The sequence below is a fragment of the Schistocerca gregaria genome, chromosome 3, assembly GCF_023897955.1.
Source record: "Schistocerca gregaria isolate iqSchGreg1 chromosome 3, iqSchGreg1.2, whole genome shotgun sequence".
NCBI lineage: Eukaryota > Metazoa > Arthropoda > Insecta > Orthoptera > Acrididae > Schistocerca > Schistocerca gregaria.
Window position 1 is genome coordinate 919,521,149 of NC_064922.1, and position 26,997 is coordinate 919,548,145.

Below are 26,997 nucleotides of genomic sequence, written 5' to 3' on the forward strand. Positions count from 1 at the left end.
TCTCAAACACATGATGTTTAGGTTAATGAAGACTGTTAAGTGGAGGCTGGTATGAAACTATAGTGTAACGACGAAAGAACGGTACAACTTACTCTGCTTCAAATCTTAACATGTTAACAGGGTATCAAATGGTTCAAATGGGTCTAAGCAATATGGGACTTAACATCTGATGTTATCAGTCCCCTAGACTTAGAACTACTTAAACCTAACTAACCTAAGGACATCACGCACATCGATGCCCGAGGCAGGATTCGAACCTACTACCGCTGGAGCAGTGCGTTTCCGGACTGAAGTGCCTAGAACCGCTCGGCCACAGCGGCCGGCAATAGGGTATCTCTAGAAGGTTTTTTTTCCCTTGTGGGCGCAGTTCTTTTGTTGCAGGCTGCCGTCGACACAGAGCGCTAGTGTAGAAAATGGCAACCATACAACAACATAAAAGCTGCTCCGTTCTTCAGTTATCAAAAACAGAATCAGTGACTGCTGTCCAACGAGCACTTCGCACCCATTTTCACGAGGAGCCACTCTGCAAAGTCTCCAGTTATGCCTTGTGCAAACAGTTTGAGACGTACAAATATGTGATTGTTACGTTAAATACCAAACGAAGCGTAGATCGTAGGCGTCAGGCTGCCACATTTACAGGCTTTCATAAATTTTAGAACGTTATTCAGAAATGTTCAAATGTGTGTGAAATCTTATGGGACTGAACTGCTAAGCTCATCAGTCCTTAAGCTTACACACTACTTAACCTAAATTATCCTAAGGACAAACACACACCCCCATGCCCGAGGGAGGACTCGAACCTCCGCCGGGATCAGCCTTAGAACGTTATTATTTCATTATTTTATCATTTTAAAACTAAATGTATTATAATGCTTCAAATTTCGCAATTAATTTCATTTCAGGTTTATCGAGTGCAGAAAAATCTCTGCTCTGGTTCGACTGCTACTAATCGATACTTAAACAAAAATCATAAACAGTTCTCATTGTGCAATTCTAGAATCCTTTTCACCAAAAGTGAAACTGGCTTTTTGTTTGTATTTATGTAAAGAACGTAAGTACATGTTAAGAATATTTTCCAACCAATAACTTTTATGACGTAATTGATCTGTAAAGCGCATTGTCTGCAAACATATTTTGTACATTTCGGTACTATAAAAATAAGAACAGAGCAAAATCATTGTTGCCGTATGGTAGGAACGACTTTATGCTTAATATTCTGATATTAGTTTGTGAATGCCAATAAGATTATGACTGTGATCCTTAAATTATCTGCCTGTAACAATCTATGATGTATATGTAAGTAGTCGCGAATCAGCCACGAGAGAGTTAATTTTGGAACAGTTTTAGTGCATGAGACTTGTATCAGCCGAAGGAATAAAAATGCAATTGTAAAAGTGAAATTTCGTCTCAGATTGACTACTTGAAATATCTCTTGGCATACTAAATCATTAGATATCCTGTGTAGAGCTCAGGAAGTTGCAGCAAATTTGGTGGAGCAAATAGTTGCAGTTCCTTCACAGCTTCTTCATCATCGGAGTTCACCAAAAATGAAGATGAGTGTTTTTTACTAACTGCTACAACCGCAAGTAAAACCACATTAACTCGAGATCAATCGGGATTGCACCCGCTTGGACTGATGTTGTTTCAAGTTTGAAAGAAGGCCTGTACCTGTGGAAGCAGAAGTCCTGGTCAGCCTGACGTGTCGGAGCGAAATGTTGATCGCGTTCGAGCAGCATTCCAGCGAAGCCCATAGAAATCAAGACGGGAACTTCAGATCCCACAAACAACAACTTTCAAAATTCCGCGTAAACGCTTGCGTGAAACCGTCTACGTACATTTCAGGTGGTCGATGCTCTCACTCCAGGGGCTTATGCTCGACAATGTGACTTCTGCACCGAGATGTTGCCAAGCTCGGACCATGACATTGGCACGTCAAAGGAGTTGATATTTAGCACACTAATAATAACACCACAAAATGCCACTCAGTGTCCCAGTTAAGTCTAGCTCCATATCATGCATCTCTGTTGCCTGTGGTATGGTATCAGCAGCAAATGACGCTTGGTAACTCGAGGTCTGAATCCAGATTCCAGTGATCTATTCCTAGTGGTTCATGTTAACACTGTGCCAGTAACTGCTGGCCGAATTTCAGTTGTTGTCATCCATCCACTCGTTAGAGTCAGTCGAACAATCCTACGCTCTCATTCTGGTGTTGTCCTAGAAGCCCCTGTGTCTGCTATTCACGGAACACTATTGTCTTGAACCTGTCTCGTCACCACATATTCGACTCGGAGAATATGGCTGCGGTTACGCTTGATGCTGCATCACCTGCGATGGTGTAGTCAACGACGAACCTGGGTGCACGAATGGCAAAACGTCAGTTTTCGGATGTATCCAGGTTCTGTTTACAACATCACGATGGTCGCATCCGTGTCTGGCGACATCGCGGTGAACGCACATTGGAAGAGTGTATTCGTCATCGCCATAGTGGCGTATCACGCGGCGTGATGGTATGGGGTGCCATTGTTTACATGTCTCGGTCACCTCTTGATCGCATTGGCGGGACTTTGAGCAGTGGACGTTACATTTCACATGTGTTACGACCCGTGGCTCTACCTTTCATTCGATCCTTGCGAAAACCTACATTTCAGCAGGATAACGCACAAAAGCATGTTACAGGTCCTTTACGGGCCATCCTGGATACAGAAAACGTTCGACTGCTGCCCTGGCCAGCACATTCTCCAGATCTCTCACCAATTGAAAACGTCTGGTCAATGGTGGCCGAGCCACTGGCTCGTCACAATACGCCAGTCACTACTCGTGATGAACTGTGGTATCGTGTTGTAGCTTCATGGGCAGCTGTACCTGTACACGGCATCCAAACTCTGTTTGACTCAATGCCCAGACTTATCAAGGCCGTTATCACGGGCAGAGGTGGTTGTTTTGGGTACTGGTTTCTCAGGATCTATGCTCCCAAATTGCGTGAAAATGTAATCATGTATCAGTTCTAGTATAATATATTTGTCCAATGAATACCCGTTTATCATCTGCATTTCTTCTTGGTGTAGCAATTTTAATGGCCATTAGTGTATTAGTGATAGAGGAAAAATGAACAGGAGTTATTTGTAGGAAATTTAATGTTTTTGAATGTTATGTTAATATGTTTTCGCTAGAGGCTGTAGCTTTTGAATTATTGAAGAAAAACGTACAAAAGTAACCTTCAGATATGTTTTTCTTGAGTAACTCGAAAACCGTGACCTCCAGTGAAAGAGTATCCCAGTGTAAAATGTAACTGAATTAAATTTGGTAAAAAAAGTCCTGATCATTTTGTCTGTAGGACTAACAGTTCGCGCTTAGCTAGCGAGTGAATACGAAAATCTCGCGTGTGATTTATGAAGGTGTTGCTGGTTACATAAAACCCAAAGGAGTGGTTGCTCAATCACCCCGTATAGTCAACTACTGACGCACTGCCAGTGTACGTAACTAACTAGGTTAATAGATTGACATAAAATACTGAAGCGTCTGATCAGACAGGAGATGATACTGTAGTGTGATTAGTTTTTCCAGTTGCCCCACACTCCTAATCGTTCTCAATAAGTCATCATTTCTGTATTTCTTATCCGAGCTATATTTCACACATCGCCCCCCTCCAACTTCAAAATTTCGCGGGGAGCGGTGCGGCAGCTAGCGTCTCGGGAAGAGAGAGGGGAGGCCTGTCGAGACCTGGCGGAGCCGTGAGTAGTTGGGAAAGTGGTCGGCCTGTCCCGCGTCGCGAAGTTTGCGGCGGCGCTGAGAGTGGGGGCGGGAGGGCGGGGCCGCGAGTGCGCGTGTGGTTTTAAAGTCCCGAGTGGAAGGCGCCAGAACTTGGCCTTAAAGTGGATGACGCGCCCTGCCGGGGCCGGGAGGCGGCGCCCAGCCTGGCGTGAGCGGGCCGCCAGCGAAGCCTGCCACGTGCGGGGGAGGCGTGCAGAGAGCCCCGCCAGCGTGGCGCACACGTCTACATCTGCATCTGCACGCCGCGGGCCACCTTACGGTGTGTAGCGGAGGGCGCTTCTGATACCAGTATCTCTTCCCCCCTTTTCCGCTACATTCGCGAATGGCGCATGGAAGGAATAATTGTATGTAAACCTTTGTATCACATCTGTTAGGTAGGTGCATAAGTTCGCAGCGTGTTTTTTTTTTCTGCGGTTGCTAGGGGTCTATTTATCGATTGTCGTTTTTTATTTTGTAGTTTAGGATGTCCCCCATGAACCATGGACCTTGCCGTTGGTTGGCAGGTTTGCGTGCCTCAATGATACAGATTTGAATTGTTGTAGAATTTTAGAACATGTTTTTTTCTCGCGTATCATGTCGTTTTTGGAAACCCAGAATCTACTCTGCAGGAATCAACATGAATTCCGGAAACAGCGATCGTGTGAGACCAACTCGCTTTATTTGTTCATGACAGCCAGAAAATATTAGATACACGCTCCCAGGTAGGTGCTATTTTCCTTGACTTCCGGAAGGCGTTCGATACAGTTCCGCACTGTCGCCTGATATTTTAGCAAACAGAACACAGCATATTGTTCTCAATGGAGAGACGTCTACAGACGTTAAAGTAACCTCTGGCGTGCCACAGGGGAGTGTTTCGGGACAATTGCTGTTCACAATATATATAAATGACCTAGTAGATAGTGTCGGAAGTTCCATGCGGCTTTTCGCGGATGATGCTGCAGTATACAGAGAAGTTGCAGCATTAGAAAATTGTAGCGAAATGCAGGAAGATCTGCAGCGGATAGGCACTTGGTGCAGGGAGTGGCAACTGACCCTTAACATAGACAAATGTAATGTATTGCAAATACATAGAAAGAAGGATCCTTTATTGTATGGTTATATGATAGCGGTACAAACACTGGTAGCAGTTACTTCTGTAAAATATCTGGGAGTATGCGTGCGGAACGATTTGAAGTGGAATGATCATATAAAATTAATTGTTGGTAAGGCGGGTACCAGGTTGAGATTCATTGGGAGAATCCTTAGAATATGTAGTCCATCAACAAAGGAGGTGGCTTACAGAACACTCGTTCCACCTATACTTGAGTGTTGCTCATCAGTGTGGGATCCGTACCAGATCGGGTTGACGGAGGAGGTAGAGAAGATCCAAAGAAGAGCTGCGCGTTTCGTTATAGGGTTATTTGGTAACCGTGATAGCTTTACGGAGATGTTTAGCAAACTCAAGTGGCAGACTCTGCAAGAGAGGCCCTCTGCATCGCGGTCCAGGTTTCGAAAGGGTGCGTTTCTGGATGAGGTATCGAATACATTGCTTTCCCCTACTTATACCTCCCGATGAGATCACGAATGTAAAATTAGAGAGATTCGAGCGCGCACGGAGGCTTTCAGACAGTCGTTCTTCCCGCGAACCATACGCGATCTGCATGAGTGTCCCACTTCAAAGTTTCTATGAGATTTGTAACGCTATCGCGATGGCTAAATGTACCAGTCACGAATAATGCCCCTCTTCTTTAGACCTTCTCAGTCTCTGGAATGAGACCCAACTGGTAAGATACTAGATGCTTAGATACTTAGATACTCTAAGACTGGACGAACTAACATATTGTAAGCTATTTCCTTTGTTGAAGGACTGCATCGCTTCAGGATTCTACCAATAAACCGCAATCTGGAGTTCGCCTTGCCAGCTACTTGTGTAATCTGATAGTTCCATTTGAGATCATTTCGAAGAGTCACACCCAGATACTTGACGGATGTTACCGCTTCCAAAGAATGGGCATTTATTTTGTACTCGTACATTAATGGGGATTTTCACCTTGTTATACTCAGTAGGTTACACTTACTAAAATTGAGAGATAACTTCCAGTCATTACACCACGCATTTATTTTCCGCAAATCCTCATTGATTTGTTCACAACTTTCGTGTGATACTACTTTCCTACTACTATACTATGTAACAAATTTTATAAGTGTTACGTCGTCTTGTATTGTACTGCAGTTTTATACACGATAATGAGGATAACGAAAATGCACTCCCATATACTTTATTTTTGTAAATTAAATTTTTTCTCTACTTTTCATTTTATCTTTAGTGTGTGTCTTGTTTTATCTAATGTATTTTAGCAGTGCATTATAATACTGGACAAATATTTTTGCACTTTTTTCGATAGTATTTTAAGCAGTTGGAATATATTATTATATGAACTTACATTTTTCCCTGTCTCATTCTCCATATTAGAGCTTGGTAGATAGACACACCCTGTACTTACGAGGCAGCGTCTCGTGATGAATTGCCTAAATTTGTTCTGATGCACTGATGGCTGTATCACTGGCGAGCATTTTGTGTCTTCTGTGTTTTTTCGTCACCTAATTGTGAACAAAATTTGTAAATTTGTGGTAAGATATTATCGGACCAAACTGCCTAGGTCATCGGTCCCTAAGCTGACACACTGCTTAATCGAACTTAAACTAACTTACTCTATGGACCCATGCCCGAGGGAGGACTCGAACCTCCGAGGGGGGGATCAAGACGCACGGACCGTTACATGACGCCCGAGACCGCGCGGCTACCCTGCACGGCTCATCAGCTGAAATGTATACGCAAAGTAGTATGTAAGATATCTCTTTCCATGCTCTGTATAAGTATCCAAGTCAGTGTGATACCTTTAGAGTAGGTAAAACACGTATTTTTACGCTACCATGTTATAAATAAAATCCATTATTATGTCCCCTTGCATATTACGTCCATGTCATCACCTAGGGAGCCGTATGTTCTCAACAGATGTAGAAAGATGTTATGATGTGAAACTTACAGTTGTTATCACTTGAATGTACAATATTTGCGAAGCGCACAGACACTCTGACATAGTTTGCATATAAACAGTGTGTTAGAACATTGATTTATAGCGATTTATTAGAAGCATGTGAACATACGTAACTAAACTTCTCGTAATCTAAACTCCGTCCGAAGAGGTCTCAAAAGATCCAACGGTACTGAGCTACGCCGTGTCATCCTCAGCCTAAAGGCGTTACTAGTTGCCGATGTGGAGGGACGTGATGTGAGCACCCGCTCTTCCCGCCGTTGTCACTTTTTGTGATCGGAGCCACTACTTTCTCAGTCAAGTAGCTGCTCAATTTACCTCACAAGAGCTGAGGGCACCCCGCTTGCAAACAGTGTTCAGCAGATAGGGCGGTCACCCATGCAAGTGCTAGCTGAGCTCGACAGCGCTTAACTTCGCTTATATGACGGGAACCGTTGTTACCCCTGCGGCAAGGCCGTTGTCGAACATAGGTAAAAGTTCAAGTAATTTACATCATTTCACGATGTACAGAGCTGCGCACTCGTTTGTTATTACCGTCTTTGTATAATGAAAAGGCTTGTAGTACTACCTGCATGACATGTTTGTGCAGTTCTGCATATGTACTCTGTGCTTAATTTTTGTATTCTTTTAGATTTTGCAGTACCACTGGAAAATGGCCAGAAGGCCGACATTGCAACTGTGAAATAAATGTCATGAACTGCTATATACATTATGACTTTTGAACACTACTGAGGTAAATACATTGTTTGTCTTCTATTAAAATCTTTCATTTGCTAACCGTGCCTATCAGTAGCTAGTGCCTTCAGTAGTTTGAATCTTTTATTTAGCTGGCAGTAGTGGCGCTCGCTGTATAGCAGTAGTTCGAGTAACGAAGATTTTTGTAAGTGATTTGTGAAACGTATAGGTTAATTTAATCAGGGCCATTCTCTTGTGGGGATTACTGAAAGTCAGATTGCATTGCGCTAAAAAAATATTGTGTGTCAGTTTAAGCACAGTCTTGTATAATTTTTTAAAGGGGACGTTTCATATGTCGACCCCTAGCCGAGGATACCTCGCTGGATTCTTCTGATTTTTTTTTTTTTTTTGTATTTTGTGTAGTTAGTGTAGCTATCGTTTATTGCTAGCGCGTAATTGTAGAGAGAATCTCCTTTGTAGATGCAGTCTTTCATTGTTGTACAGTAAAACAGTTGTGGCATGCATGTAGATTTGCACGAAGTATTTCGCAGCTGCGCTTGCAATTAACTAGATATTATTTTCAGTGCTACGTTAATGTGTTTTCTTATTTTTGCTCTTCAAATTGTGCTTTTCTGTGTTATCGTGCGAAATATTGTGACAATAATGGCGTGTGAAAAACGTAATATTAGGCTCCAAAGTAAACTGAGAAATAACAGTGAAGACGAAAGCAGTGTGTTAGCGCCACCATGTAATGAATTAACTAATGTTCAAAGTAGTAATTTGGTAATAGTGCATAGGGAAATGGAGCGGGTTGCAAATAATGGTGTAGGCAATGAAACAATTAGTAAACAGGGAAGCATTATCGATCGATCGGTCGGCAACAGCTCGCCGCAGGATTCCGAAATGACAGGACACAATCTTGTAAATACTGTAGATTCAGATTTTGCGTCCTCACCGTTTTCTCAAATAAGTCAAGACACATTTTCTGGTTTTCAAACTGCGAATATTGCCGGTTCAAATGCATTGCCGAATAGCACTAAGGAACATGTTTCAGACACCAGTGCATTGTTATTACAATTAATGCAACAAATGGGACAAAAGCTTCAAAAGTTAGACACAATGGAACAAAATCAGAGACAAACACAGCAAAAGCTTCAAAAGTTAGACACAATGGAACAAAATCTTCAAAAGTTAGACGCAATGGAACAAAAGCTTCAAAAGTTAGACACCACGCCTGAAGAAACACGTGAAGATTTAACTAATGAGTTACATAACATTGAATCGAAATGTCAAAAAGTCTGTAATGACGTAAAACACAAATTTGTGAGCATTTGCAACCTATTTTTTCGCGGCATGAAAGTGCATTACAGAATCACAAGGCAGCCATAAAAGAACTGCAAACTGTTGTTCATGAAAATCATGAGACCTTGCAAACTAAAATTGACTCAGTTGCATCTACAGATTCGGTTACGCAACTTGCAAAAAATCTGGATAAGGACACAGTAGATACGATTTCAACACAAATGGACACTCTGAAACTTGGTTCAGAAAAACACACAATGGAAATAATTTCACTATCGGATAAAGTAGCCGAACTTTCAGATCAGTTCACTAACTTATCTACAAAGGTAGATGATGATCTGAATGACACAAAACCTGTAGCCTTCACTGACACTGAAGAGTATGAACAAATTAGAAAATTCAAACAGAATCAAAATCAAATCAAAACACAGTACAAAAGAGAAATGCGGGAAGTACAAGATCAGTTGGCTCAAGTAACACAAGAATTACATACACTCCTGGAAATGGAAAAAAGAACACATTGACACCGGTGTGTCAGACCCACCATACTTGCTCCGGACACTGCGAGAGGGCTGTACAAGCAATGATCACACGCACGGCACAGCGGACACACCAGGAACCGCGGTGTTGGCCGTCGAATGGCGCTAGCTGCGCAGCATTTGTGCACCGCCGCCATCAGTGTCAGCCAGTTTGCCGTGGCATACGGAGCTCCATCGCAGTCTTTAACACTGGTAGGATGCCGCGACAGCGTGGACGTGAACCGTATGTGCAGTTGACGGACTTTGAGCGAGGGCGTATAGTGGGCATGCGGGAGGCCGGGTGGACGTACCGCCGAATTGCTCAACACGTGGGTCGTGAAGTCTCCACAGTACATCGATGTTGTCGCCAGTGGTCGGCGGAAGGTGCACGAGCCCGTCGACATGGGACCGGACCGCAGCGACGCACGGATGCACGCCAAGACCGTAGGATCCTACGCAGTGCCGTAGGGAACCGCACCGCCACTTCCCGGCAAATTAGGGACACTGTTGCTCCTGGGGTATCGGCGAGGACCATTCGCAACCGTCTCCATGAAGCTGGGCTACGGTCCCGCACACCGTTAGGCCGTCTTCCGCTCACGCCCCAACATCGTGCAGCCCGCCTCCAGTGGTGTCGCGACAGGCGTGAATGGAGGGACGAATGGAGACGTATCGTCTTCAGCGATGAGAGTCGCTTCTGCCTTGGTGCCAATGATGGTCGTATGCGTGTTTGGCGCTGTGCAGGTGAGCGCCACAATCAGGACTGCATACGACCGAGGCACACAGGGCCAACACCCGGCATCATGGTATGGGGAGCGATCTCCTACACTGGCCGTACACCTCTGGTGATCGTCGAGGGGACACTGAATAGTGCACGGCACATCCAAACCGTCATCGAACCCATCATTCTACCATTCCTACACCGGCAAGGGAACTTGCTGTTCCAACAGGACAATGCACGTCCGCATGTATCCCGTGCCACCCAACGTGCTCTAGAAGGTGTAAGTCAACTACCCTGGCCAGCAAGATCTCCGGATCTGTCCCCCATTGAGCATGTTTGGGACTGGATGAAGCGTCGTCTCACGCGGTCTGCACGTCCAGCACGAACGCTGGTCCAACTGAGGCGCCAGGTGGAAATGGCATGGCAAGCCGTTGCACAGGACTACATCCAGCATCTCTACGATCGTCTCCATGGGAGAATAGCAGCCTGCATTGCTGCGAAAGGTGGATATACACTGTCCTAGTGCCGACATTGTGCATGCTCTGTTGCCTGTGTGTATGTGCCTGTGGTTCTGTCAGTGTGATCATGTGATGTATCTGACCCCAGGAATGTGTCAATAAAGTTTCCCCTTCCTGGGACAATGAATTCACGTTGTTCTTATTTCAATTTCCAGGAGTGTATTTCAGAGGACACTCGCGCTCCAGTACGGGAAGAGGGACATAGAAATACGGAACAGCCACAAAATAATAACACAGGGCACTTCGGAAATTAGGAAAGAAATTGGCAAGGTACACCGAATTTTGAGATGGAACCGCCGAAACGACGTAACAATGACCGACATGCGACTCGCCGACATGATGATTTTGACTATAAGCTGTTCATTACTACACGTAAATTCAAAACATTTAAGAAATCCGGCAACGACATTCATCCACAAGCGTGGCTTCATCAATTCTCTCATTGTTTTCCTCTCAACTGGTCATTAAGAGCACAGATTAGAATTAAAATGTGGCTATTTAAATAATGAACCACCTGTGAGAATGCGATCGGTCATTCACGATTGTCACAGTGAAGGAGAATTTTATCATGCCTTCCTCTCAGCATATTGGTCTCAAGCTACACAAGACCGAGTAAAACATAGCATCATTATGATGAAACATTTCTAACAATCTGAATTCTCCAGTCTTATGAAATATTTTGAAGACACGTTGCACAAGAATCAGTACCTTATCAAACCCATACAGCCTCTCAGAACTCATCCGCATTTGCTTAATCAAATTACCTGAACATTTACGACATATTATTTTGGCAGGGCGTTGCAAAGACGATATTGAAGCTTTTCAGGGACTATTACAAGAACAGGAAATTGACACTGACAGTCGCGGAACGCGAAAACAGGAGAACAACAATTACAGGTCACATCTGTCACAATTCCGCGATGACAGAAATAATACACGACAAGGCTATTCTCACAACACAAATCGTGACCAAAACAGACACCACTCGTATGACAACCGTTGGCAGAATAATAGTTACAGAGGAAGATCGCATTTCCATAGTAATGAATATGACAGAGATAACCATAGAAACAGACAATATGGGAAGAAAAACAATTATTATCAAGGGAGACAGAATAACTTCAGACACAACGGTCCAGCGCGCAGTTACGATTCAGGGAGAAATTCTCCACCACGTGACCGACAAGAAATTAATTACAGAAATTACCGACATGACGACAGTCGATATGATCGTAACGACAGACCTGAATTGCATCAGAACTGCCGAGCTTCAAACAGGGCAGGGCCTTCTCGTCAAGGTGAATTTGTAAAAGTTAGGTCTGCTAATCACGACGCGCGCCAACAAACAGACAGACAATGACTCGCACCGCAGGCAGCCACGTGCGCCGGCTGGCTCAGAGAAAAATAACATACACGCTAACACTGAAAAAAATTCCAGTATTTCTTCATGATAATTGCTTTGAAGTTTAAACTCTGTCCACTAGGAAGAGTAAAGGATTGCACCACATTTCACATGTAAAACCATTTACTGAGAGATAATCTGCCTTTTAACTTTGTCTTTGCCATAAAATTTTTCACTTCACGTTACTAGTAAGCTTTGTCACACTGAGAAACTGTTAACATGCAACAATGTTTTGAAGTTAACTATCCAGTCTAGATCCTAGGGAACATTTTTAAACAGAAATTACGAATGCATTGTTATAGTGAACAGACGTCACAGTGTTGTTATTTGTACATTATTGCATGTTAGTTGCACGATTACATAACGACTATAAGGCTTACATACTTAGAACATATACTGTTAATGAGATTTTAATGCAACATTTTGGTTTAGTTGAAAAGACATTCTTTATTTGAAGTACTTTCTGTGAGATTAAAGATGACTTAGCATTTGGTTTCTTTGATAGCTACACGATTATATCATGACGCTACTAATGTGTGTGACAATTTACATTGTGCTTTTGCGGTGTATCTGTTTTATATCTGCACAGTTTTTCTGAATTCTTCTGGAAAGGAAAACATGTTTTAGTAGTAACTTTGTGGTATAGCTACAACGAGACAGCCTTTTCTGTAGCACAACAATACGTTACAGTACAGTACTTACTACATCACGGCAATAAGCGTAGTAACTACGATATCTATATGCAAAGCATTTCACTTTTGTTTATCATGAGGTACGTGCATTGACTTCTGCAGAACTTAGCTTTTGGAGGACGATAACTACGACACTTCCACAGAGATTGTCTGACAACACGACGCACAGTTTAGCGCTACAGTACGCATATTTGACTAATTTTGTACTTAAAACATTTATTTTTAAAGATATTTGAAGTACAATGATACAAAGGTTTTTCGTGATACATTTCATTCCATTGCTGTAATCTGTAACTTATATTAATCCGCAGGGGGGTACACACTTACTTTGTGTACCATGTGTTTGGCAAGCACAAGGAGCCCTAGCTAATATGGTATTTGCTTATACAACTTCACACATCGGTACCATATTTCTCTAACACAGAATTACACAGCTATCTGATCATTTCACTGAGAGAGACAAATATTTATTTTACTACATCAGTGACAGATGTTTACGTAATTACACGGTTGGATAACTTCACACTTATGAAATTGTATTTTGTCTGTACTTCGTGAAATATTCATATTTTTCGGAACCATTGTGATACTATGAGAGCTTTGAATGATGTATTTGGTATGGGATCATGATTTTTAAAGTACGTTTGAGGCAGATTACACTTTTGACATGAGCAGAGAATTTTTTTTATCTTTTGAAATTATTGGAGAAAGCTACGAGGATTTTGAGAGTTGACTGAAGTGTTATGATGTTATTATTACGATAACTATGTGTATTATGCTGTTGCAGTATGTTTATGATTAATAAGATGATGCTACCGTATATGAGGAATTTGATTATGCTACTTACTTCTTATGATGAAATATTGAAAAAGTGTCGACGAATATGTATATGTGTAATAAGGTAAGAATAATGAGTAGTGGTTGGGGACTATGGTTTGTGAAAGAGGATGTTGGAAACCGAGAATCATACTTTAAAGAGTTATGAAATGTATGTAAATGCGTGAATGTATTGCAGTGCCGACGAAAATTTTTTGGACACTGTTATATCAATAGGATTTTGTTTCTACAGATGTGTAACGCAAATTCTTGACCTGTGAATTTTTTTTTTATATGAGACTGTCACTGTAGCGGAAACTGCTGTCGTAAATATTTCAGTAAGAAAGGTAAGTGGCCTTGACGTAATGCGTTTTGGGCGCCCAGCTGAGAGGTAGTCGTCTGACAAAAGAAAGCCATTAGGTGAAAAAAAAAAGAGGCCATTATCCTCGCTATTGACATTCATTCCTTTGTAGAAAGCATCGCAAATACGACACGCTCAAACTTGAAAACATATGATTATACCGTGGAGCTCTGAATTGATCATGTTTATTAAAATGCTTAATGAAACGACGAGAAACATTTCACGTCTATTGTCTTGCTAGTTGAAAGATTGTTTACTGGATTATGAAACGCCATATGGCTAGTGAATGACGTTTCACGCCTTGCTTTGCCTATTTTGTTTAATACCTAGTTTCTAGCTGCATTGCAGCATTGGTTACTACAAAATTTAATGGATGTAAATATTTTATGCCTACAGATCCTTTAAATAATAACTTTATGATGTACTTAAAAAAAACGAAGGAGCTCAAAAAGACATTTCCCTTCACAGGAATTGCATACAGAATTTTCTTTTCAAGTACATGGTAATATTCTTTTTACAATAAGTTTTTGTGGTGCACCACATTAATTATACAGACGTTAAGATGTGAATATACATTTCCCTTATCTGCATTGTTGTCTTTACTGTAATATTTTTTCTGCTTGAGCTTTGTCATGTTTAGGTATAAGTTATTGCATTTGCTGCTGCTGTTTGCCAGGCATAATGTTACTGAATTTTACTTTGCATTACTCTGTTAAGCCAGTTTTACTACGGATTTATTTTTCTTGTTTGCTGCGCATTGCCTTATATTAGTTTTAATATTGCTGCTTGCTTTGACAACTACTATTTTTTTCATTGCTCTTTGTATTAATTGTTTTGTGCTGCTGCATTGCGTCGTCCCTTAGTTTAGCATCTGAGCTCAGTTGGTTTAAGTTAGCTTAAGAGGGGATAGACTATATGAGAAACTAACTATGATGAATTGGAAGAATAGAATTGAGAAGCTATAAGAAAATGGTTTGGCCAAAAAAAGTAGTGTAGAGTGAAGAAAAACTATTTTTGAAAGAGGATGTGAACAGAATACAGAAAGCATGCTTGGATAGGATTTTTTTGGTGGAAAAAAATGTTGAAATAAGAAGGAAGATCTATGGAATGAAGTTTTGGGTTGGACTGCAGTACCAAATGTTACCCTGAAAACAAACCCTGTCCTTTCCTTTTGTGTTATCCCACTATGTGTTTGTGTACCCTTGTGTATTTATTTTCTTCCTGTCTCTGTGTACTGTTTCATAGAATTTTTTCTCATCTAATACTAAGCTACATTCACTATGATGAGGAATACTGTTATCCTCAAATATAATATGCATTAATAACATGTTATTTACTTCGTAAAGATGTGTACACATTATTAATTCTGTTCTGTTTTAATGTTCATGTGTGAAGTTTATGTTTCAAAAGTTATTCTGATCTTTATGTACGTACTTATGTCATAATTTTTCTAACACTGATGTGCATGTTTATTTCTATTATTTTGTAAAACCTTTTTTACTACAAAAGTTATCTGTACTATTATGTTCTTTAATGATACATTTTGTACCTTTGTTATTGTATTCTTATGTTATAAAATTGTAATTGACGCCAGTTCATCAAATTAAGTCACTTGTAAGTTACATTTCACTGCACACGTTTCTGTTGGTCATAGTATATGGACAATATGTGAGAAGTAGGGACTGATAGTGTTTGCACGTGTGTTAATAATTCATCAAGGGACTGGATAACAGCATTGCTGGTTCTAAGGACATTTCAAAAAAAATTGTGAGAGCACAAGTGGTGGTTTATGGACTTGCTATATTCTCCACAAGACTCTTCGATGGTGATTGTGCACCTGCACAGTCGCAACAGTTGGCTGCTGACCATCTCTACAAGGACTGCAGTGGGTCTGCACCTCTGGTGGCCCACCAATACCATAATCTCTACAAGGACTACAGTGGGTCTACACCTTTGATGACTCACCAATACCATTATTTCTACAAGGACTGCAGTGGGTCTGCTCTGTGATGATCTACCTACCAATAGTCTTCAACTTCGACTGACTCTGCTGTGGGTTTGCTCTGTTGTGGCCCATTACCTGTCTGCATGTCAAGAGTCAGCACTGTCTTTCCGTTGGAAGGACAACACTACTTCTTCAAGACTGCAATGAAATCCACTACTTCCGTGTGCATTTTCTTTTACTGCTCAGACTTTGAGAAAAACACTGCAATTTTATTTTGATGAATGATCAGGACTGTCTTTATGGACTGTGAGAAAATTTTAGCTTTTGACCAACATTGTATCGATACGTGTGTGCATTTCATTTCTTTGTTATTGTAATTATGAAAAAAATTTTCAAATCTGTATTGGCCACTGCCCAAAACAATTTGTAAAATTTTTTTGTGGGGAGCATGGGGGCTATGTAAGTAGGCTGTTTAGTTTTTTTATTGGTAACGCCACATAGCGCTCTGTATGAAAAATCACTGGCTGTGCTGTGTGCAGTCAGTGGCTGGTTGGCATTGTTGTAATAGTCGCCATTGTAGTGTTGGGCAGCTGGATGTTAACAGCGCGTAGCGTTGCGCAGTTGGAAGTGAGCCGCCAGCAGTGCTGGATGTGGGGAGAGAAATGGAGGAGTTTTGAAATTTGTAAGACTGTATGTCATGAACTGCTATATACATTATGACTTTTGAACACTACTGAGGTAAATACATTGTTTGTCCTCTATTAAAATCTTTCATTTGCTAACTGTGCCTATCAGTAGTTAGTGCCTTCAGTAGTTTGAATGTTTTATTTAGCTGGCAGTAGTGGCGCTCGCTGTATAGCAGTAGTTCGAGTAACGAAGATTTTTGTAAGTGATTTGTGAAACGTATAGGTTAATTTAATCAGGGCCATTCTCTTGTGGGGATTACTGAAAGTCAGATTGCATTGCGCTAAAAAAATATTGTGTGTCAGTTTAAGCACATTCTTGTATAATTTTTCTAAGGGGACGTTTCAACTCATGTTCAGAAAACGAATAGAAAATGACTAGAGGTAGGGCGTTCATACTCACAGGACACGTACATTAGTATGTTCTGAAAAATGATTAGCATTTGAACTGTGTCGCCCCTCGGGTTCTTGGTCAACATCGATATCGTGGTGCAACACCACCTGACGGTAAAATGTGCGTGCTGCTCTCATTGTCGCTGTAAACCGAAGGTGATGGAGCAGTGTAACTTGAACAGACGTGCAGGTTGCCTCACAGACGTATGCGCGAGCCATATAGTCAAATCAGTAAGTTTCAAAGAGAGCGAATTATTGGCACAACAGAATGTGATGCATCCATCCGGAAAATAGCTGCTCGTGTGGGACGAAGTGTTTTGACAGAGCAACGGGTGTGTGCAGAATGGTTCACAGAAGGCCGCAGAACGCGAAGAGATGGGTCAGGTCGCACCACCCAGACCACACCCCGGGAAGATCGACAACTCGTCCGAGTAACATTGCAAGACAGACTTGCGTCCTGCTCGGCTCTGCCGCAGCAGTGAACTGTGTAATACATTTTATCAATATAGGATTAAATAGCCAACCGGTTGCACATAAACGTTAGGTACACTGACCCAGGTCTCGACACCTGCTAGGGGTATCTTCGTCGGAATGAAAATTTGCTAAATCTTAAAGTCACACTGCTAAAACAGAATAGTCAAAATTTTGAGCAGCTATGCTCAAGTCAAAAGTAAAACAAAACGTTGTAACTTTTGCCACGTTCACCCAGCTGAGAGCAACATCAGTCTTATCAGTGATATCCTTTCACCTTGAATTTTAATTTCAATCTTGAACTTTTATTTTGTTTCTAACATTGCTTCTTCGATGTATAGACTGAGCAGTAGGGGTGAAAGTGAGGTGTAGTGCCGTATACCGATCCTGCCTTGGAGCCTTTGAGTGTTAGATGTGTCTCAGAGCTGGATAGTGAGAGATGGTGATGCGAGACTGGACGCGCAAGTAGTTTATGTATCAGCCGATAGAGAACAGTATTGGATAGGGGACTGTGATTTAGTTTCGATTGTGCCCACTTGAGTGCACTAAAGTAACAGAATGTTATTCATAAACTATTCTAGAATTTTCATAAAGTGTTATTATGTCGTTTTATGTAGGTAAAATGTTATAAATGTGTTTAGCAGTATGAATGATGTGTGAGTGTGGTTTAAGGTTAATATGTAGATAATTCTTTAACGAGTTATGTAGTAGGATTTAGTGTGGGAACATTTCTAAAAAGTATGGGTGTGGACAAAGGGGATTTTTTTAGAACAGATTTGTAAAGTAAGTTTATGGTAAAGAGAAAGTTAATTCAGGTATAAATAACAATAGTAAATAACTTTATGCATAAGCAAAACATTAGCGTATTAGATAATTACGTCGATAAAAAGTGCAGTCGTTAGCTTTACTATTTTGCGATTGATTATTGATGAAAAGCGCGGAGTGTCCCGGGAGAACGTTGTTTTGCTATTGGCTGTTGAGTAAACTGACCAGTGGTAAAGCAATATTCTTCTCGCGCCTTTCTCTGCTGGTAGAGTAGACAGACTATTCTCGAGAGCAGAGTGGAAGCCTAGCCATGAAAGAGTTCGGACGTGTGTAGTTTTAGTAGTTCCGATGGAAACGATAAGTTGCCGTATCTAGCAGTATTTCATACATCAAAAGTGTGGTAAAGTGACGGCATAATTATTCCGATGGGAGGGTAGAAATTTCGGAAATTGTAAGTGAGTTTTGTGACGAAAAAAGACATATATTGGTTCAAATGGCTCTGAGCACTATGGGACTCAACTGCTGTGGTCATCAGTCCCCTAGAACTTAGAACTATTTAAACCTAACGACATCACGCACATCCATGCCCGAGGCAGGATTCGAACCTGCGACCGTAGCAGTCGCACGGTTCCAGACTGCGCGCCTAGAACCGCGAGACCACCCCGACCGGCTAAGATATATATTCCGCGTGGCGTATTGAGCAGGTCGGTGGCTAAAAACTGTGACTGCATTTGGTACCGACAGACTTAATATTTGGCGATCATTATCAATCAAAAACAATCATTTTTTGTACCTATTACGTTTTCGGGTAATGCAACACCATAAACTTGCTAACGTGAGTGAAAGGTATTGTGAGTGGCTGTGTTAAGACTAGCACGGGCTAGGCAGTGTTACGTGTTCACCTAAGCTTCAGAATATATTAACTGAGGAAAAATTTCCAACCTTTCATTTGTGTGAAAACTTTCTCCCCAAACGTAGATTAGTGACTTAAAATGTAGGCTGGTTCACGTCGAAGTAGAGTTGGTTTCTATCGGCTTTCCAACGGATGATCTGCTGAGACAATGTTCACAGGTAGATGCAGGTTCGTCGTAAAGGGTCGTAAAGAACTGCGCCGCCGCAAAAGACTGTATCCCTGTCTGACACCCTTCCTTATTCGCGCATTTTGTTATTTGTCTTTCACTCTTGTTCTCTTTTGGCTCTTATTCATGTTGTGTATTACCCGTCTCTCCCTATAGCTTACCCCTGTTTTCCTCAGAATTTCGAACATCGTGCATCATTAGACACTGTCGAACGCCTGTTCCAGGTTAAAAAATCCTATGAACGTGACTTAATGGAAGCAAGACAAAAGATAAATTATCACCTGCAAAGTCAGAACTGTCTCTCTGGTGCCTTTACCTTCCCTAAATTCAAACTGATCTCATTTAACACATCCTCAATTTTTCCCCAGTCTTCTGTATGTTATTCTTGTTAGCAGCTCGGAAACATGAGCTGTTAAGCAGACAGTGCGACGATTCTCGCACTTGTCGGCTCTTGCAGTCTTGGGAATTGTCTGGATGATATATTTCCGAAAGTCAGGTGGTGTGTCACCAGACTCAGACCTTCAACATACCAACGTGAATAGTCGTTTTGTTGCCATTTCCACCAGCGATTTTAAAAATTCTGATGGAATGTTACCTAACCCTTCTTCCTTGTTCAATTTTAAGTCTTCTAAAGGTCCTTTAAATTCTGATTCTAATACGTTATCTCTATCGCTTCCATATCAACTTCTGCTTTTTCTTCTATTACGTCATTTGACAAGTCCTCTCTCTCATAGAGGCCTTCAGCGTACTCCTTTTCTTCTATCCGCTCTCTTCTCTGCATTTAACAGTGGATTTCACAAGGGACTCTCAGTGCTACCACTGTTGCTTTCAATTCCAACGAAGGCTGTATTGACTTTTCTGTATGAAAAGTCCTTCCGAGATTCGTTTCCTTTTCGATTTCTTCACATTTTTCATGGAGTCATTTCGCCTTAGCTTCCCTGCACTTCATATTTCTTTCATACCTCAGAGAATTGTATTAGCCGGCCGCTGTGGCCGAGCGGTTCTAGGCGCTTCAGTCCGGAACCAAGCTGCTGCTACGTCGCAGGTTCGAATCCTGCCTCGGGCATGGATGTATGTGATGTCCTTAGGTTATTTAGGTTTAAGTAGTTCTAAGTCTCGGGGACTGATGACCTCAGATGTTAAGTCCCATAGTGTTTAGAACCATTTGAATCAGAATTGTATTTCTGTATTGCTGTATTTTTCTGAACGTTTCTGCATTTCCTTCTTTCACAGATCAACTGAAGTATTTCTTCTGTTAACCATGGCCCCTTCGCAGTTAACATCAGTGTACCTATATTTTTCGTTCCACCTTCTGTGATTGCTCTTTTTACAGACGTGCATTCTTCTTCAACAGAACTGCCTACTGAGATGTTCCTTATTCCAATATCTATAGCTTTAGGCGGTGGCAATTTGGAAACTGGGACCGAGGACGTTTCTGATTACTAATCAAAGATGCTACCCCAAGACCACTGGTGCTATGCATCGACCTACTGTCGATATAAATTCGATCAGGCGATAGCAGCGTCACCGGCTAAGGCTCTGCACGAGCATTTCGGAAACTGCAATACTTGTCGGGTGCTCGATAAGTGCTGTTGTGAGTGCCTTCAACACGCGGCGAAACCAAGACGAATCCTTATCCAGGCGTCGTGGTATTGAACGACCAGCCCTCATTACATGGCCAGGCAGACTGGTAAAATAGGACAGGCGGCGAACTGTAGCGGAACTAACACCAGCCTTTAATGCTGGGCAGAGTACATATGTGTCTGAACACAAAGTGCACCGAACATTCCTAAGGGAGGGTCTCCGCAGCCGACGTTCCATACATGTTGCCAATGTTAACAACACGACATCGGCAACTACAACTGAAATGGACACGTGACCATCGGCACTGGGAGTTGGCGCAGTGGCAGAGCGTTGTATGGTCTGATGAATGCCGATACCTTCTTCATCATGCCGATGGGAGGGCTCGAAATCGTTGTCTTCTAGGTGAACAGCTCCTAGACACCTGTACACCGGGGACGGGAACAAGCTGGCGGTGGCTGCTTTATGCTCTGGGGAACGTTCACGTGGGCATCAACGGGTCCACTGGAACCCGTGCAAGACACTTTAACGGCCAAGGAGTATCGTACATTGGTTGCAGACCACGTACACCCCTTCATGTTTTCCGACATCAGTGGCATTTTTCAGCAAGATAATGCCCCATGCGATACGGCCAGGAGTGTGATGCAGTGGTTCGAGGAACACAGTGGCGAGTTCCCATTGATGTGCTGGTGGCAGCCCAACTTGCCAGATCTGAACTCGATCGAACACATCTGGGATGTGATTGAACGTGGCGTCAGAGCACATTGCCCCCTCCTCGGAATTTACAGGAATAACGTGACTTGTTTGTGCAGAGCTGATGCCAACTCCCTCCAGAGACATACCAATAACTCACTGCTTCCATGCCATGACGCATCGGCGATCTTATCCCTGCCAAAGTTGGACATACCGGCTATTAGGTAGGTTATCATAATTCGCTGGCTAACCTGTGTAGGTAAGACATGATTGGCCTACAAATCACAATCACAGATGAAAAATACATTTTTGTAAAGCTTAAGTACAGTGTCACAACTAGGGCTTCAAGACAAAAATAACAATTGATAAATTATGCCATAGCAACTGGGTACTAACAACCGAAAAGCAAACTGATCTCTGTAACCAACTGTATCTCAGTTAGTTAATAGTTTATTCATTAAGAGCTCGTTTAAAAAAATAAATGCCGGCCGCGGTGGTCTACACACACACACACACACCACTCGATTAACATCAGGACCTTGATGACACTTATCGTTATTTTACTTAATCGTTTGAGTTGTGCCCTTGGCCTGTCCCAAAAGATGGGTCTGAGCTCAAGAAAGTGGAAAAAGTTTAAAATTATCTGTCACAGTTCCTGGGAATAGGATTGCACAATACGAATTATGTCATTACACGTATTTTTCCCTAATCTGTGTTACCTAAATAATCCTTGACTTTTAAATATGACTTATTTGGCTCAAATGGTTCAAATGGCTCTGAGCACTATGGGACTTAACATCTGTGGTCATCAGTCCCCTAGAACTTAGAACTACTTAAACCTAACTAACCTAAGGACATCACACACATTCATGCCCGAGGCAGGATTCGAACCTGCGACCGTAGCAGTCGCGCGGTTCCGGACTGAGCGCCTGAACCGCTAGACCACCGCGGCCGGCTATGCCTTATTTAAAAGATATACTGTAACAAACTTTTGACATACTTGTATTTTATTTGTCTGTTTAATCTTTATGGACAAGTGTAGAAAATTCCGTTTTGTGTGTTTTGTTTGTTTACTCTTGGTAAATGTAAGTTTAGCCTGACTCTTGTTTCATGATAATGATTCCTGCTTTTGTGAGATAATTGCCGATGTTCTTCTGAAGTGCATAAAGTATTAGTAAAAGAACTGATAAGGTGCTATTAGAACTCGCAGCTATTTAAGTATATTTTTACAGTGAACTCGGTTACCATTTTGAGCCCTTATTAGAATGCTGTGCCCATGTTTTCTTTCTGTGACTTACAAAAAATAATTCCAGTATGTAATAAGGCGTTGTATGCTAAATTCTAATAACAGAAATCTAACGGCATAGCATCATGACTTTTTTTGCTAGTGTATTTGCGTGTTCATTTCACTTGAGATGAAAGTCAATAGTAATGCTTAAAAATTTTGTGATTATTATACAATCAATGAAATTTTAATCCACATTTTATTTTACAGAATTAGTTCTCCCCTACAAGCAGAAATTCATGCTGATCGTTTTGTTTATGTTTAGTGTAAGTTTCCGCATGATGACCAACTATAAATATCCATTAGCTTTCTTTACTAGGAGTTCTGGTATTTTATTTGTGATAATAATGTTGCGTTAATGTATTTAGGATATGATAAATGTTTCAGTAGTGCTTTTTTATTTAAAGGTTGTACTATCTCTGCCCTTTATACTCGGTTTTTCAGCTATGATCGTAATTAGTCTTTGGTATTTCGTTGTATTGCTAATGATTCTAGTTTTTTAGAGAATTTTCTCCTCAACAGTATCAACGGTCTTTGACAGATCTAAAAATATACTTGTGACATGTCGATTTTTGTCTGATGCGTCAAGTAACACATTGGTAAACTTTAATATGGTTCTGTAACCAATACAAATTGGATACTTGTTTTACCCTAATTAGTCTATACTACCACTCCTAAAATATTTGTTACTCCTCTTGAAACAACCTATATACGAAATATGATAAGATCTTGTATTGCACAAGTCCACGGTGCTGCTGAAGTAGGAAGGGACTGAACTAGAGCAGGTTGCACTCAAGTGCAGTGCAGGAGGCCTGCACTTGGCCGGCGTTGACACGGTCCCAGGTGAGGCGTCTAATGAACTATGTCCGCTCGAGCACCGTCCAGCGCCAGTGCACGTGTGCTGGGGGACAAGGTTACGTAGGGAACGTGCAAGGGCGGACGCTCGTGTGCCTCGCAGGCGCTGTGCCACCGAGCGCTGGTGGCAGGAAGTGTCTTAACTACAGGGCAGGGGGAACTGTAACACTGTACTCTGCAACCGTAGGCCTCCGTACCTATGTATACATTATATAATTAGAATTACTATTCAAAAGACTTGCCAGGCTCCATTTTCCTCCGTTATTCTCTCTGTGGCCATGCTATCACGGTGTACTGATGGGTCACAAAGTTTCGAGAATTCGCCCGTACCCAAACTTTTTTTTTTTTTTTTTTTTTTAGTGCAGGCAGTTCACTCATCTTCTGAGCGAGTTGTAAACAATGATGACAAAGTTTCTTTTTCTTTATTGTTATTTCATCCCCATATTCCATATGGGTGGGGAGAGGGCTGTCAGCGGATACAATTTTCCAGCACGAAGGAAACGTTGTTCTGTGTAATAAAAAGACAGATGGTCAATTGCATAAGTTAAGGGAGGGTAGGACGTCAAACGGGCCGACTTGGAGCAGGAGAGAAACCACACGACATTTTAATTTCCACTGTCTATACTTTTACAAATAAATTCATAAAACTTTGTCAACATGACCAGGATGGATTCAGAATTCACACTCTTAGCAATGTAAGTTCAAAAATATAACAAAATAAATTTTTTTGCGTGTGAAATTTCATCATTTGTTGCTATAGGTACACTTTTCTTTATAAGTCAGAGAGATATTTCGATGAATTGTGCACAACATACAAACCATACTTGCAGGTGTATGAAACTCTAGAATTTTCCAAATCTGTTAAAACCAGTGGTAAAACTTGAGGTAATTAACCATAAAATTTGAGTTTTTTCTAAACATAAAGTTTAAAATGTAACAGATTATTCAGTTTTTCATATATTAAATAAATTCTAGAGTTTCAGTAGTGTAATACCTATAAACAGACGGTGAAACACGGCATCGTATGATTGTGTTATCGATGATCAGTCACTTGGATTAACTAATTTCCCTTGGACATAAAAATAGGGGCTGCTACGATTGCATAACTAAAAAGCAATGCTCAAAATACCGTTTGGTAATTACCACAACAACAAAACTGGAGGAATTCGGCTTTTGCGTCATTACAGAAATTTTTGATTAAAACTATTCTGAGTGTGAAACAGAGTAAGATGAAAAGTAAGCCAATGTTTTAGCTATAGCCGCGGGGGGGGGGGGGGGGGGGGGGGACGTTGTCAGCTCTTACATCACGACGCTGTCGCACACGAGAGAGCCATTCTGTAAGCTGATGCCGGTAGCAGACGTTTCCACGGAAAAGTAATTTGAACAATTCGAGGTAGCCATTATCATTAAACAAATTGTTACTCAAAAACAGTACAACACATTGCATATTTAATAGACAAATGTTTCCGCTACGAGTGATGTGAAGCCAAAAGCCGGTCGCGGTGGCCGAAAGGTTCTACACACTCAGTCCGGAACTGCGCTGCTGCTACGGTCGCAGGTTCGAATCCTGCCTCAGGCATGTATGTGTGTGACGTCCTTAGGTTAGTTAGGTTTGAGTGGTTCTAAGTCTAGGGGACTGATGACCTCAGATGTTAAGTCCCATAGTGCTTAAAGCCATTTGATTTTTGATCTTCGCACTGAAAACCACTGATTCTTATCGTCCCTCTCATGTACTGCTGTGCCCCCCCGTTCTTCATTGTTCTGTTAACTGGACCAAGTGACCGTAGAGCTATTGGACTTACGTCTCGTTATCTGAGCTCGTCCTCTGATCTTGTTGTGACTGTTATGGTGCCAGTTAACTATAGCTACACCGTGCTTGCAGGCCGTTGTGGCTGTGTGGTTCTAGGCGCTTCAGTCCGGAACCGCGTGACCGCTACGATCGCAGGTTCGAATCCTGCCCCGGGCATGGATGTGTGTGATGTCCTTAGGTTAGTTAGGTTTGAGTAGTTCTAAGTTCTAGGGGCTGATGACCACAGATATTAAGTCCCATATTGCTCAGAGCCAGCATTGCTTTTTATTTAACCATGACAGCCCCTTTTCCTATTTTTAAGTCCAAGGGATTTTAGTAAATGAAAGTGACTGATTATCGATAGCACAATCGTACGATGTCGTGTTTCACCGTCAGTTTATAGGTATTAGATTTTGTTTTTTACAAACTTAGAAACCAGGCAGCTTCCTTTTGCACCGCACACTGATCATTTGCAAGTCTCTCTACATTTCGTAGCGGTTTTCCAACCACTTGACCTACGATACAAAAATGCGTCGTCCGTGAACAGCCCCAGGGACCTACAGAGACCTACCAGATCAGTTACACACGTTTCATGAGCAGTTACGGCCGAGTCACTTGAGCTTGAGGCAAGCCAGACCCTACTTGCGCACCTGGCGTGAAACCTGCTGCGCGCCGAGTGCTGTGGCAGGGATCAGTAAACCCGCAGGGCGCAATAAGCGCAGCCGACCCCGCGCTCGCCGCTTTTCCTGCTGCCTGCCGTGCCTTGCCGCAGGTGAAGTTATTCCCCTCAACTGGTGGCGTGCGGCGCCGAACAGACTTCCGAGTCAGGCGAGGCAGAAACCAGAGCCAGTTAGGAACTCCCGCCCGTTTCCAGAGGAACAAACTTCTGCACGTTTCCAGCGCTTCCTGTGTACGGGGCAAACATGCCCCCTGTATCGTTGCTCACGACGTCAGGGCGTCGAGTCACGCTCTCCGCATTGTGTAGCCAAATGGTGGAAAACGTCACAGGTGCGCCGCCTGTAAACACTGCAAAACTGCTTCAGCTAGCGACAGATGATTTAGTTTTTGTTTATCTTCTCAGGTTTTCTGGCAGCCACAGAAAGACACCCTCTGGAAAGCATCATTTTCATTTGTTCCAAGCCCAGTTTTCACGGTTTATTTGCTTTTTTACTTCATACTACATCTGCATCTACATCCATACTCCGCAAGCCACCTGACGGTGTGTGGCAGAGGGTAGTTTGAGTTTCTCTATCGATTCTCCCTTCTATTCCAGTCTCGTGTTGTTTGTGGGAAGAAGGATGGTCGGTATGCTTCTGAGTGGGCTCTAATCTCTCTGATTTTATCCTCATGGTCTCTTCGCGAGATATATATGTAGGAGGGAACAATATAGTGCGGGACCCCTCGGTGAAGGTATGTTCTCGAAACTCCACCAGAAGCCCGTACCGAGCTACTGAGCGTCTCTCCTGCAGAGTCTTCCTCTGGAGTCTATCATCTCCGTAACGCTTTCGCGATTACTAAATGATCCTCTAACGAACCGCGCTGCTCTCCGTTGGATCCTCTCTATGTCTTCTATCAACTCTATCTGGTACGGATCCCACACTGCTGAGCAGTATTCAAGAAGTGGGCGTACAAGCGTACTGTAACTTACTT

General features: G+C 42.2%; 1 protein-coding gene across 6 annotated transcripts in view; it reads right to left on the reverse strand.

Annotated features, from left to right (window-relative positions):
- Positions 1-26,997, reverse strand: part of LOC126355736 (U-scoloptoxin(05)-Sm1a) — a 1,173,513-nt gene that overhangs the window by 57,801 nt on the left and 1,088,715 nt on the right. The gene's annotated exons all lie outside the window — the stretch shown is intronic.